The 11,902-nt window shown below is 42.9% G+C and overlaps 1 pseudogene; it reads right to left on the bottom strand.

The window, feature by feature from the left end:
* Window positions 1–11,159: 11,159 nt before the first annotated feature.
* LOC138787683 (U2 spliceosomal RNA) lies at window positions 11,160–11,330 on the bottom strand (annotated as a pseudogene).
* Between the last annotated feature and the right edge of the window lie 572 nt (window positions 11,331–11,902).

Raw genomic sequence — 11,902 nt, 5'->3', positions numbered from 1 at the left:
CAAACATAATTACTATCTATAAAATAATCTAAGCTATTAGGATTAGTCTGGTAGACACTCACTACAAGGTATGGCAACCATGGCTGTCTTCTTTTCGCTCCTCAAATCTTTTTTATTGTGTATTATGTAGAAAGTAACACTTTCTTGATAGTTAGTGGTACACGAGTGGCCCCAAGGGATGCAATTACTGAAATTAGACTTTATTGATGTTTAGTTCATTTGCTAATACTATTGTCACAGGGGAGTCTATTTTACCCATATGCTCTTTAGATATGTTTTTCAGTTATAGATCTCTCGTTGACCTTTATCCAACACAGCAAGGGGTTAAATGATACAATTCTACTGTCTATTCCTTTGCTTACAAACTAAATAAATACATTTCTTAAAGGACAACTCCCACAAAAAAATTTTTTTGGCTTATTTAACACACATTACAAAGTTATATTTAACTTTGTAATGTGTTTAAATAACCGGTTTGGCCCCCTTCCCCCACTTTTGGACTACCCAACCCCCCCCCCCCCCCCCTTTCGGAAGTTAAAGAAAGTATACATTACCAATTACTGTCGTCTCCGTCCTCTACTCCCGGGCGCCATCTTGTGACGATGACGCCAGAGCCGGGGGCGGGCCAGGTCTTTTTCCTCGTCGGCGTCTTCATGGCAAGTGAATCGGAGAGAAAAGGCTGCTGGTGCACTTGCACACCAGCAGCCTTTTTATTGGTTGAAGCGCATCACATGGCTTCCAGCTTGCTCAGCCTTGATTGGACCAGGACCCGGAAGTGAGAGACATCGCAGGACGGCGGCAAGAGGTGACGGAGATGCGGACGGCGGGCGAAAAGAGTGGCGATCATCACCGGAGGGATGGTGAGTATGGTGTTTGTGTGTGTCTGTGTTGTTTTATTTTTTCGGGTCCCGTGGGAGTGGTCCTTTAAGGGTCCATTCATATGTACAGGATCTGCAGCAAATTTGATGCTGTGTTCTATCATTGATATCTGCAGCTTCAAATCTGCGGCTGATCCTATAGGTGTAAATGGACCCTTAAAGGGGTAATTCACTTCTATTTAAAAATGTTAAGTCTTCCAGTACTTAGCTGCTGTATGTTCTGCAGAAAGCGGTGTATTCTTTCCAGTCTGAAGAGCAGGAGAGGTTTTCTAAGGTGATTTGCTACTACTCTAGACAGCTACAGTCACAAACAGAGGTGTCAACAGAGAGCACTGTGTCAGACTGGAAGGAAAACACTACTTCCTGCAGGACATACAGCAGCTGATAAGTACTGGAAGGCTTGATATTTTTTAATAGAAGTAAATTACAAATCTGTAGCACTTTCTGTCATTTTTTTTTCTGAACTTCCCCTTCCACAAAATTCTAGAAGTACCTATGCCTTGAGGATGACTAGATAGATAACTGTATCCCTATCAAGTGAGTTCTATCCACTGTAAAGGCCCTGGCCGATTACTGGCCGCACAGGCCGATAATCGCTCAGTGTAATAGCGCATGTTGAAAGGCAATGATCAGTCGACGTGCACAGTGTCGACGGATCATGGTCTTTTAACATGTTGAAAGATCAGCGATAGTCTGCAGGCCGTGTAACAGGAGCGATGGCAACAGGCCGCCTTTAACTTGCATTAAAACTTAATTTTGAATACAGCTGTAGTTAAGGCATGTGACCCACGTGACTCTCTCCGACAGCTCCATTCATTTACTATGGAGCTGCTGGAGAGAGCCAAGTACAGCACATGGCTCTTACCGGCAGCTCCATACAAATGAATAGAGCTGTGGGTCAAGTGCTGTACCCGCGGCTGTATTCAAAACTAAGAAACTGGCGGCCGATCTGGAGATGGGGGGGGGATATGGAGGTCGGATCCCTGGCGATCTCTTACTTAGTTTAAGGGGGATTTTAGCTGTCTATTGATAATGATGGTAGCAAATAATGATCATGAACATTATTTACAATTGTCATTATCAATAGACGGGCATCATTTTGCACCAAAATCTCATAGTGGGAACATAGCTTTACAGTAAGAGGTGACACCAGTAAATTGCAATAGATAACAGGATAATAACGTTTCCCATTTATAAAACAGGTTCTGTTTATTGTTGTCTATGTCCATGAGGCTTGCTTAAATCATATCTCTAAATGATGTTAAGAATAGCTCAGGCAAGATGGCTGGCTTTATAATAATGTACAAAAAAATGAAATAAAAAAATTACAATCAGAAAATAGAAACAGATTAGAAAAAAAGAAACTAGAAAAAAATACATGCCCTTTAAAGCCCATGCACAGTCCTTTCTAGCCAGTGATCCAACACAAAGAAAATAGGGGAGCCAATTCCCTACATTAGGAGAATGTAATACAATCTTATCTACTACAAGATTCTTTCTATTGTGAATTATGAATACAAGTCAATAGCAAGCAATGTGAAGACTTTATTACATTTGTATCCCAACCACATAATAGTGTGAGTCGAAGTATACAGTATACTAGAAGAATTACAACTTACCCTCAGAAAGAAAAGAGCCTTAGGTTACCCCAATTTAACCTTAGTTTCCACAGCTTACGTTACAGCGCTGCCCTTGACGAACGATCAAAATAGACATTTTCACGAAATATACAATTTTGTTAATTAATAATTAAATCTGAGAAAAAAAAGACAAAATTAATGATGAATGTTCAAGGTTTCCCTGATAATCAATATTCATTACCCAGTTATTGACCATAGGATTGACCACAGCCTCGGGGTATGCTAACACTTTAAGAAATAAAATACAATTGATGCAACATCTGCATATATCTTATTCGCTTACCAGGGATCATTTACATCTAAATGCAAATCCTGCACATGATTATTTCAGACATTGCAATCTCCATCACTATCATGTTTTGTAAATTTCATCTGGTAATGTGGTATATATTGTATTTCAGCTATTCATTTCAGGTACAGATTTACATATAAAGCACAGAAATCAAGGACCATTTCTTAAAATGCATTGTCTATCACAAGTGTATATGTAACATATTATTTATTCCAGATAACTACTCCTCCACGTTAAAATTGCAACACCAAGAAGGTAAACCCATGAAATTATGGAAATCACCGGATCAATAGAAGACATGTTGATGATATGCATAGGATAAGAATGGAAGCAGTATTCTAAACGTCTCGATTTGCCCGAGAAATGTTCTACCATGCTTAACGCTCTTCATCACATCAAGATCCATTGTTGAAAGATCCCTTTGCAATTGCCATCCAGTTACAGTCCTGAGATGCTGCCGGCCATGGGAGCATGTTTAGGCCATGCAGGCTGCTCAGAGTATCACACACAATATGTGGTTTGACGTTGTCGTGAAAAACGGCTTCCGGGACACCAAGGAAAAATGGCAGTGCCACTGGTTCCATGACTTAAAATCAAAGTAATGCTGAGCTGTTAGTGTACCTGGAATAAAAACCAGAGGGGCCTAGCTTCTGTACATAATGCCACTGCACACTACAATCCCAGAAATAGAACTGGTGTGAGGTTTCCGCCTGAAGGCTTCTTCATGGCATTGCTCATGTGGTCTCCAGACTAACATCTTTGCACCCAAGCCAAATGTGGGACTCATCTCTGAACAAGATAAACCTCCAATCCAGCCTCCATTGCTGTATTGCTCTGCACCATTATAGACTTAGGGAGTGGTGGCGTGAGGTCCGTGGAACACCTGTAGCTGAACATCTGGCTCATAGCCCAATGGTGTGCACTGTAGTACAGAATAGATCACTTAGTGTCATTCTTTTAACCTGACGATCTGTATATGCAGGGGTTTGCCTATAAGCACCTCTTGCTGGTTGTTCTCCCGACCACTGGGACATGACACTTTGTACAATACTGTCATCTTGGCCAACATGCGTGACAAACTAAAACCTCTCAGTTCATTGATTCCGTCTCTCTCAGTTTGTGACAAGTGGTGATAACTGGTGAGGAGGCAAACAAGTGTGACGCAATTATACTATATTGACTTGATCCCATTTCTGAGATTTTATGTGGCTGAAAAAAATTGCTTTGGATCTAGCATTTACACCTTTGTCCTTCTTGGGATTCCAATTTCAGTGTTGAGGAGTTAGGCTCTCTCCATAATGAATCCAACCAATGACCAATGAAACCTATTTACATATAAAGGGACAAAGGACTTTAGATATTGCACAGCTTGGCATGGTTGTTTGGCCTTACATCTAACACCCTTGCTCCCTCCCGTCTACCATGAACTCTGCCGCCCAACTAATCCACCTCTCCCCTTGCTTCGCCTCTGCCTCTCCTCTCTGTCAATCCCCATTACCCAACAAATTCACTTTAAATTGTTGACCATAACATACAAGGTCATCCACAACCTGTCCCCTCTGTACATCTCTGACCTGATATCCTACTACTGTCCCTCATGCCTCTTATCCTCCAATTATCTCTGTTTGTGCTCCCTTCTTATTGGTACCTCACACAACTGCCTCCAAGATTTTGCCCGTACTCCATACTTTGGACTTCATTACCCCAACAAATCCAGCTCTTACCTACCATTAAGACCTTCATGAGTAACTTAAAAACCCATACCCTTAAACTAGGATACAACCTATGATAATCCTGCACCATAATTCTGACTAGCTTATTTTTATAGATCATCCACTTATACAGAAGTGGTTAAATAGTGCCAATTTTTTTTTTTTTTTAATTATTCCTCCACTAGACACTCTTTCTACATTACATTGGGGTTACACCAATCTCCTAACAGAGGTATGGTCTTTGCTCCAAGATGCACTGCATGTAATAGTCCCCAGGTTATCTCTAATTAGTGGTAATTGCACTAGCACAGTTGTCATGTAAGGCAAGGTCAAACGGAGAGAGAGATCAGAACTGAAGGTCAAAGGGATATTATGGAGAAGATGTGGTCAGAAAGTGTTAGTATGCAAGGTACCGGAGGAAATGTACAGAGATAAAGTCAGGAATATATAAAGGTCAGGATTAGAGGTGAGAAGAGCTTAGAGTTTAAGAGGAGGAAGGTTTTAAATTTTCTAACTGATACTATAAAGAATTGCAGAACAACACAAAGATGAAATAGAACATCAGTGGAGCCAGGCAAGATAAGTATCAGGCTTCTGTTAAAGCATGAATTGTATTCCATTGTCATCCTAAGCTTCATTCAATGGATGTAATGTACCAATACTTTCCAATTTTTAGACAGTGCAAACGTAATAGCCCTATTTCACGGAACGATTATCGTTCATAGACTCGCTCTAACGACCGCTCGTTAACGAGCACTTAACGATTTTTTTAAGCGAACGATAACACATAATACGCATGGGAACGTGAACGATATCTGTAGTGTAACGATTTTTTTGCGGTCGTTACATCGTTACATGGTCGTTTAAAACGTGGGGAAATGTAGGTAGACATTTCAAGAACGACTGAAAGATTTTTTATTCAACTAAAAGATTAGCGAATTATTGTTGAAAGACCAACGATTTTTTTTCAACATGTTGAAAAAAAAAGTGAACGACTCAACGACGATTTCGCTTTTGTCGTTCGCTCGTTTACAGCTATTCCACAGAACGAATATCGTTAACGAGCGGTTGTTTGAACGATTTTATAAACGATAATCGTTCGCAAAAAGTTCAGTGGAATAGGGCCTTAAAGGACACCTGTCACCCCCCGTGCCGGGGTGACAGGCTCCCGACCCCCTGTTAGATCCGCCTATACTCACATGATCCCGCCGGGTCCCACTTCCTGAGCTGGTCGGGTCACGGAGATATCAGCGCCCGAAGCCCGGCGCGCGCACTGACAGCAGAGTCAGACGCTCATAGAGAATGAATGGGGAGTCCGATGCTCCGTCATTCTCTATGGGCATCGGACTCATCTCTCAGCGCGTGCCGGGCTTCGGGGGCTGATATCTCCGTGACCCAACCGGCTCAGGAAGCGAGACCCGGCGGGATCACGTGAGTATAGGGAGATCTAACAGGGGGTCGGGAGCCTGTCACCCCGGCACGGGGGGTGACAGGTCCTCTTTAAGTCTTTAAATGGTCCACATTTATCACAGTATCTCTTGCTGTTTGATAAATGTGGCACATCTTTAGGCTATGTTCACACATAGAATTTCTGTCAGTGTTTTGGTCAGTATTTTCTGTGCCAAAACTGAACGCTTGGCATTTGATTCCCCACTGTTGCAGAAGTACCCGGATGAACTTAATTTCTTTTTAATTAGAATGCGGGTGCATTCGGGTGTTGCCGCTTTCCAATTACCCATAGCAGACAATGTAAAGTGTGGCCACAGCCGCACTTTACATTGTCTGCACTGTCAGTTTTCTGTGTAGCCACATGAAATCCCGGATGTTGTTTAATCAAATTATCCTTTGTGTGAGTGTGGCCTAATTGTGTATAAAATACTGTGTGAATTTTTACAAATTCGGAGAAAAAATCCTGGTACAACAGCTGTAGTAAATATAGGCCACTGGTACAAGGTCAGTGATTCAAATGGATCAGAAATTATTCATCATACAAATAATAACAGATTATTGTCAGGATTCTCATCACAGCCAGAACACTAGTTTGACTAGTTTAACACAATATAAAAAAAAACAAAAAATACAGTTTCAGGAGTGCTTGGTATTCTACAAGAACACCCAGTGTTAAATGAGCTGACAGAATGTTTTGTAACAGACCAGAAACGGTTCGCTACTAACAGATAGCAATGGATTACCAGCTAATGAGACTGGATTTGGTAGAAATTCCCAAAGAGCCGAAGAGAATTCGGAAAATCAAGGTTCTGAACTCAATCTTAAAGGAAATTTTATATTTCAGGAAGTCATAAGCAGCACAAGCCCAGTTAAGGTTAATGAATGCATCCGATAATGTGCAAGATTTAAGTAAACGGCATCCAGCCCTACGGCAAACACCGCTTTAAAAAAGAAAGTGACAATAAAAAAAGCTTATAAATGTCATGACAGGTGTGAGAGGAAACATACAAATGGACTCATCCGGGGCACAGATCTGCCCCCCCATACAAGAGGGCCATCGTTTTACTAAGGTTTTCAGAATATTGTGAATGCAGGATGCAGACGCCGGTATTTACAAGCCACAGGAGATGCCAATAAAAATGGTTACTAGAAATTGTTATAAATTTAACTATATATGCAACAATACAGCGATTCTCTATGTATCCCCCCCTCCACAATTCTTCTAGAACAGGGGAGGGATGAATAATAGATCCTGACTGGAGATCCCCTAAAGCTGTTAGGCTGGACACAGTGTCATGAGTAATGTTGTACTGTAATGTACGCTTCATTGGGTAAAGGTTTCATGCATAAACAAATTACTTCCAATAGCTACACGTGCATGGAAGGGACTCAAGTTTAAGGCTAAATTCACATTGCTGCAAAATACATACAAATCAAACATTTGGATTTCTGCCATATATTTCACTCTTTTTTGCCACATATTTTGTTGCACCCTGACTTCCGAATGCGTTTTTGCATAGCATATGCACCAGCAAGTGATATGTAGTTAAAAAAAATGTGTGCCACAGTTTAGTGGGAACTATGGCGCTGTCTTAGACTTAACACGTGTGCAGCTTTAGGCTCTGTTCCCACTACATAAGTTTTGTAATAATTATGGCTGTTGTAACAACGGCCGTGATTACTACGGAACTCACGTAGTGCTGCCTTCTAAGGAATCCCGGCCGGAGTTTATACACATAGCATACACTCTGGCCGGGATCCCTACCGGCGATGCAAGAAACTGACATGTCAGTTTTCTGCGTCTGCTATTCATTGAATAGCGGCGCAGAAAACCCTGTCAGTTCACAAAATGGAGCCTGGGGCTCTGGCCGTACGCTCCATTGTGTGCAAAGGGGAATTTGGATGCGTGCACGCATGGATCTGGCCACATCCGAATTCGGCTGCAGTAAAGATAATCCGGGATGATCTTCTCTGACACCGACCGTTCCGTGACCCGGCCAGGTCACAGAAGGGCCGGTGTCTTACAAAGTGTGGAGGGAATAGGTGTGGAGAGAAGAAGGGCCACACTGCGGGGTACAGATATCACGGCATTCATTTGATGCCAATTGAGTTCTGTGCATGGGCCCTTTTCTAATTAGTAGAAGACCTGCACTAAACTCACTGGGCATCATATGGTGGCACTAGCAATGGAACCGCTCAGTGTGTGCCTGTGTCTCTCCATGCCTGATCTGAGAAACAGGTGGAAGATTAACATTTAGGTAAACATTTATATATTTATTACATCAGCAGCCAGCTAAGTCCAGGAATCTCTAGTGACTTTAGTTGCATTACTTATATGCAAATGAACTTTCTATTCAAAAGCCATAAAACATCATGCTTCAGCAACTTCTGATTGCACCAAATATGAAGCAAGCAGTCTTATCCTATTTATTAGATGACATAGGTGTCCTAAAATTTCTTTACAGTTTAAAAAAAAAATTGGTAAGAAGATATGCGAACATCAACGTAATGCTGAAATAGCATGGGAACGACATGACCAAGTCTGCATGTGTGGTGAGCCTCTGGTGGAAGCACTACCGGTCACACACTGAGGTGGTAGCGGTGACGCCACTTCTATGGTGGTTTATAGTGCAGTACAGCTCAGCGGGTGATGGTACTGTTGTGACGCCAGTGCTAGTTCAGCACACGGGTTTGGTGGTATACCTGCTTTTAGTGGTGGCTGGCTGTACTGTTCCCCAATGGTCCGAGACCTGCCAGGTTGTGATGGGTCCCTTAGGCTCTTGTTACATTGGTCCAGAGTGGGGAGATGACCCACCCAGACTTTCGGTACTGCCACCCACAGAAAGGGGAAAGTAACCCAAGGAATGTAGCCAGTATGTGTAGGTGCTGGTGCAATGATCACTGAATTCCGGTAGAATAAATAAAATGGCTTTAGTGCTGAGGTAGGATAGTGGTGCTTGTAGAGATTAGTGTTGAGCAGTGAAGAGAAGAGTAGAGGAGATTGTCATGAGACCCCCAACCCAAGGTAGTAATGTGCTCTGCCAGAACTTGAGAGGAGAATACTTGAGAGAAGAATACTTGAAAAAAGAATACTTGTGCCCATGTTTTACTAACCACCTTCTGCCCTGAAGTGTCAGGGGACCCATCCTTCCAGGGTTACACAAGCTCCAGCCTAGGTTACCGGGGCGAAGCTGAGTGTCTGAGGGTGTTCCAGTTTCACCTGCGCTGCGAGATAGAGTACGCAGACCTTCGTATGGTAGCTTTGCTCTATCCGGGTCAGTTTCTCTGTCATAGGGTGATCTCTGACTTTTCCCCTAGTAGGGGTCTAACACTGCATAGTGTCTGTAGTTATAGCTTAGAAAAAAATGTCTCTAGCTTCTCCATACATGTGTGTCTTACTACTAACACAGCTGGTCTGATCTAGACTGTGATAGTTAACTTACTGTCCACTCGGGGCTAACTACTTCCCCAGGGGCTGTGTGTATGTGTGGAGAACAGGGATAGGTAGAGAAAGAAAGAGCATCTCCCATTGGTCAGCACAGACCATGTGTTACAGAAACAACAGTAACCCTTTAGTGACTACAGCTGTGCAACATATAACAGAGTTCAAATGTAATACTGGCATGTAGTGGTGAAATCAAGGAATGCTACCTTCATCACCACTGAAGGGATAACTTTGTAACAGGTGCCTAAGGCACTTAACTGGGGGATACCACATATGTAGCCCTGGTTAAAAAAAGATTTACAACATAACTAGAAGGCTGCACTGTGCAACCTGGCCACACTTTACAGCATCTAACACACACCACGGGTGTTACTAGTTTATACACCCCTCACAAAAGCCTGTACTCTAAGTAATAGTGGAAATTAAGTAGTACCTAAGTTTTTCCGCTAGATGTCGCTAATATGTATGTCTTGTATCTAAGTATTGCACAGCTGTAGTACTCAAGGAGTTATTGTTTTTGTGATTTGTGCACCAATGAGAGCTCTTTTGTCTTCTCCGCCTATCTCTGTTCTCTTTGTTCTTTTGCACTCTCTTCTTCACCACTCACAACAGGTATAACATACACTGTAGGAAGTTGTCACATGGGGAGAGGAAGTGTGGTCTCACACTTTGTCAGTCTTAGTCTGGTTCCCGTACAGAGAGGACGAATCCAATGTAGTCTAGTCTGGAGTGTGAAAGTTGGTAGACACACATGGGAAGCACAGACTCTCTTTTCTTGAAAGTAGCACTTCTACTCACTATGTAGTGTTAAACACTCACAGAGGGGACAAAGTCAGAGATCACCCAGCCCATGCCAAGAAGAAGTCTAAAAAAGCAGGACAGTATCCTGAAGCAAGATGAGCTGATCTGGATAGAACAAAGTTGCTAGAAGCCTACGTATTCTATCTCGCAGCGCAGGTGTAACCAGGAAACAGTAGCCACTCTGCTTAACCCAGGTAACAAGGTCTGGGGCTTGTGTCACCCTCATAGGACGGGTCACCCGACACTGGGGGGCAATAGGTGGTGCAAAGACAAGAAGTCAAAACACGGGCACAAGTTTTCTCTCTACTCTTAAGTATTCTACTTCTAAAGTACTGGCAGAGCACATTACTACTTGGGTTGGGACTCTTGTGACATCCTCCTCTCTACTCCTCTGAAGTTACTCTAATTCTCAGCATGCAATCAAGCCAGCACAGATATACTACCTCTCCAGCTCTTAGCACAAGTCTTATCAGTCAAGTCCAATGTATATTGTCAAGTGACAAGTCTACTGTATACCACTGTATTAAGTATTCCTAAAAAAAAGAAGAGTTTATTTATGGTAACAGGACTCGGTGATTGTTACTTAAACACTGACACAGTAATTGCACCTTCCTTGGGTCATCTCCCCTTTCTGTGGGTGGCGGTACCAATAGTCCGGGTGGGTCACAACTCCACTCCGGACCACTGTGATAAGCACCGAAGGGACCCTCTCACAGCCTGGCAGGTTACCGACCACAGGGGAAAGGGTATAGCTCGCTACTCTAAACTAAAAGCAGGTGTGCTTCCATAACTGTGTGCCCACCTGGCACTGGTGTGACAACAGTATAACATCTTGCTGAGCTATATCTCGACCAACCACCACAGTAGTGGCGTCACACAGTACGATCTGGCAAGTGACGGTCGAGCCTCACAGAAGTGCACCACACCTTCTTTTTTTTTTTTTTCTCTTGTACTGAACCTGGAAGCACTGCAATACCAGTTCAATGCCTGGAGAGGACGGATTCAGCTCTTTTTCCATTTTAGCAGCCACTGTGGGCCTGGGGGAAGTATCAGATGTTCAACTGATAAGAACAGATACTACACTTGATCTTAGCCAAAAGGTCAAGAAGCAAAAGATGACCACTAGAGATGAGCGAAGCAGCTGGAAATTCATTTGTCGAGCTTCTTGAAGGTGAAACTTGTTAAGTTTTGCTAATTGAATCTTAACAAATTTCATTAAAACAGCCACAACTATAGTGGCTACAATACTGGGACTGTTACAGAAGGGTGAATTTGTTAAAGCATGTTGTAAAAGCGTCAAAAATCGGAAACTCACAACTGGTCCCAGTGAATTCCTATAGGCACCCAGTTACTTGGTAAACTAAACACTTGGTTGACAGCTACAACAAACAATCACCTACAATCAGCTCTCCTCTCTGTCTGTATCACTCTGTTAGTCTCTCCCTGCTCTGCTGTAACTGCCTGCTGGCATCCTTCTCTCTTCTCCACACACAGCTGACTGGCCACCTCCGTAAACGAACCGCCTCATATAGAGGTGAAGGGGGAGTTGCTGACATCACAGAGGGGCCTGCAGCTCATTGGACAGGCACTAGGGATTATGGTAAATCCCTTTCTCCCACCCAGTGACGCCCCAAACAGCATGTGCGGCCGCCATTTTGTTTTTTGGCAAACTTCCTTAATGAATA

The sequence above is a fragment of the Dendropsophus ebraccatus genome, chromosome 3, assembly GCF_027789765.1.
Source record: "Dendropsophus ebraccatus isolate aDenEbr1 chromosome 3, aDenEbr1.pat, whole genome shotgun sequence".
In the NCBI taxonomy this organism is placed as follows: domain Eukaryota; kingdom Metazoa; phylum Chordata; class Amphibia; order Anura; family Hylidae; genus Dendropsophus; species Dendropsophus ebraccatus.
This window is presented reverse-complemented; position numbering and strand designations above follow the sequence as displayed.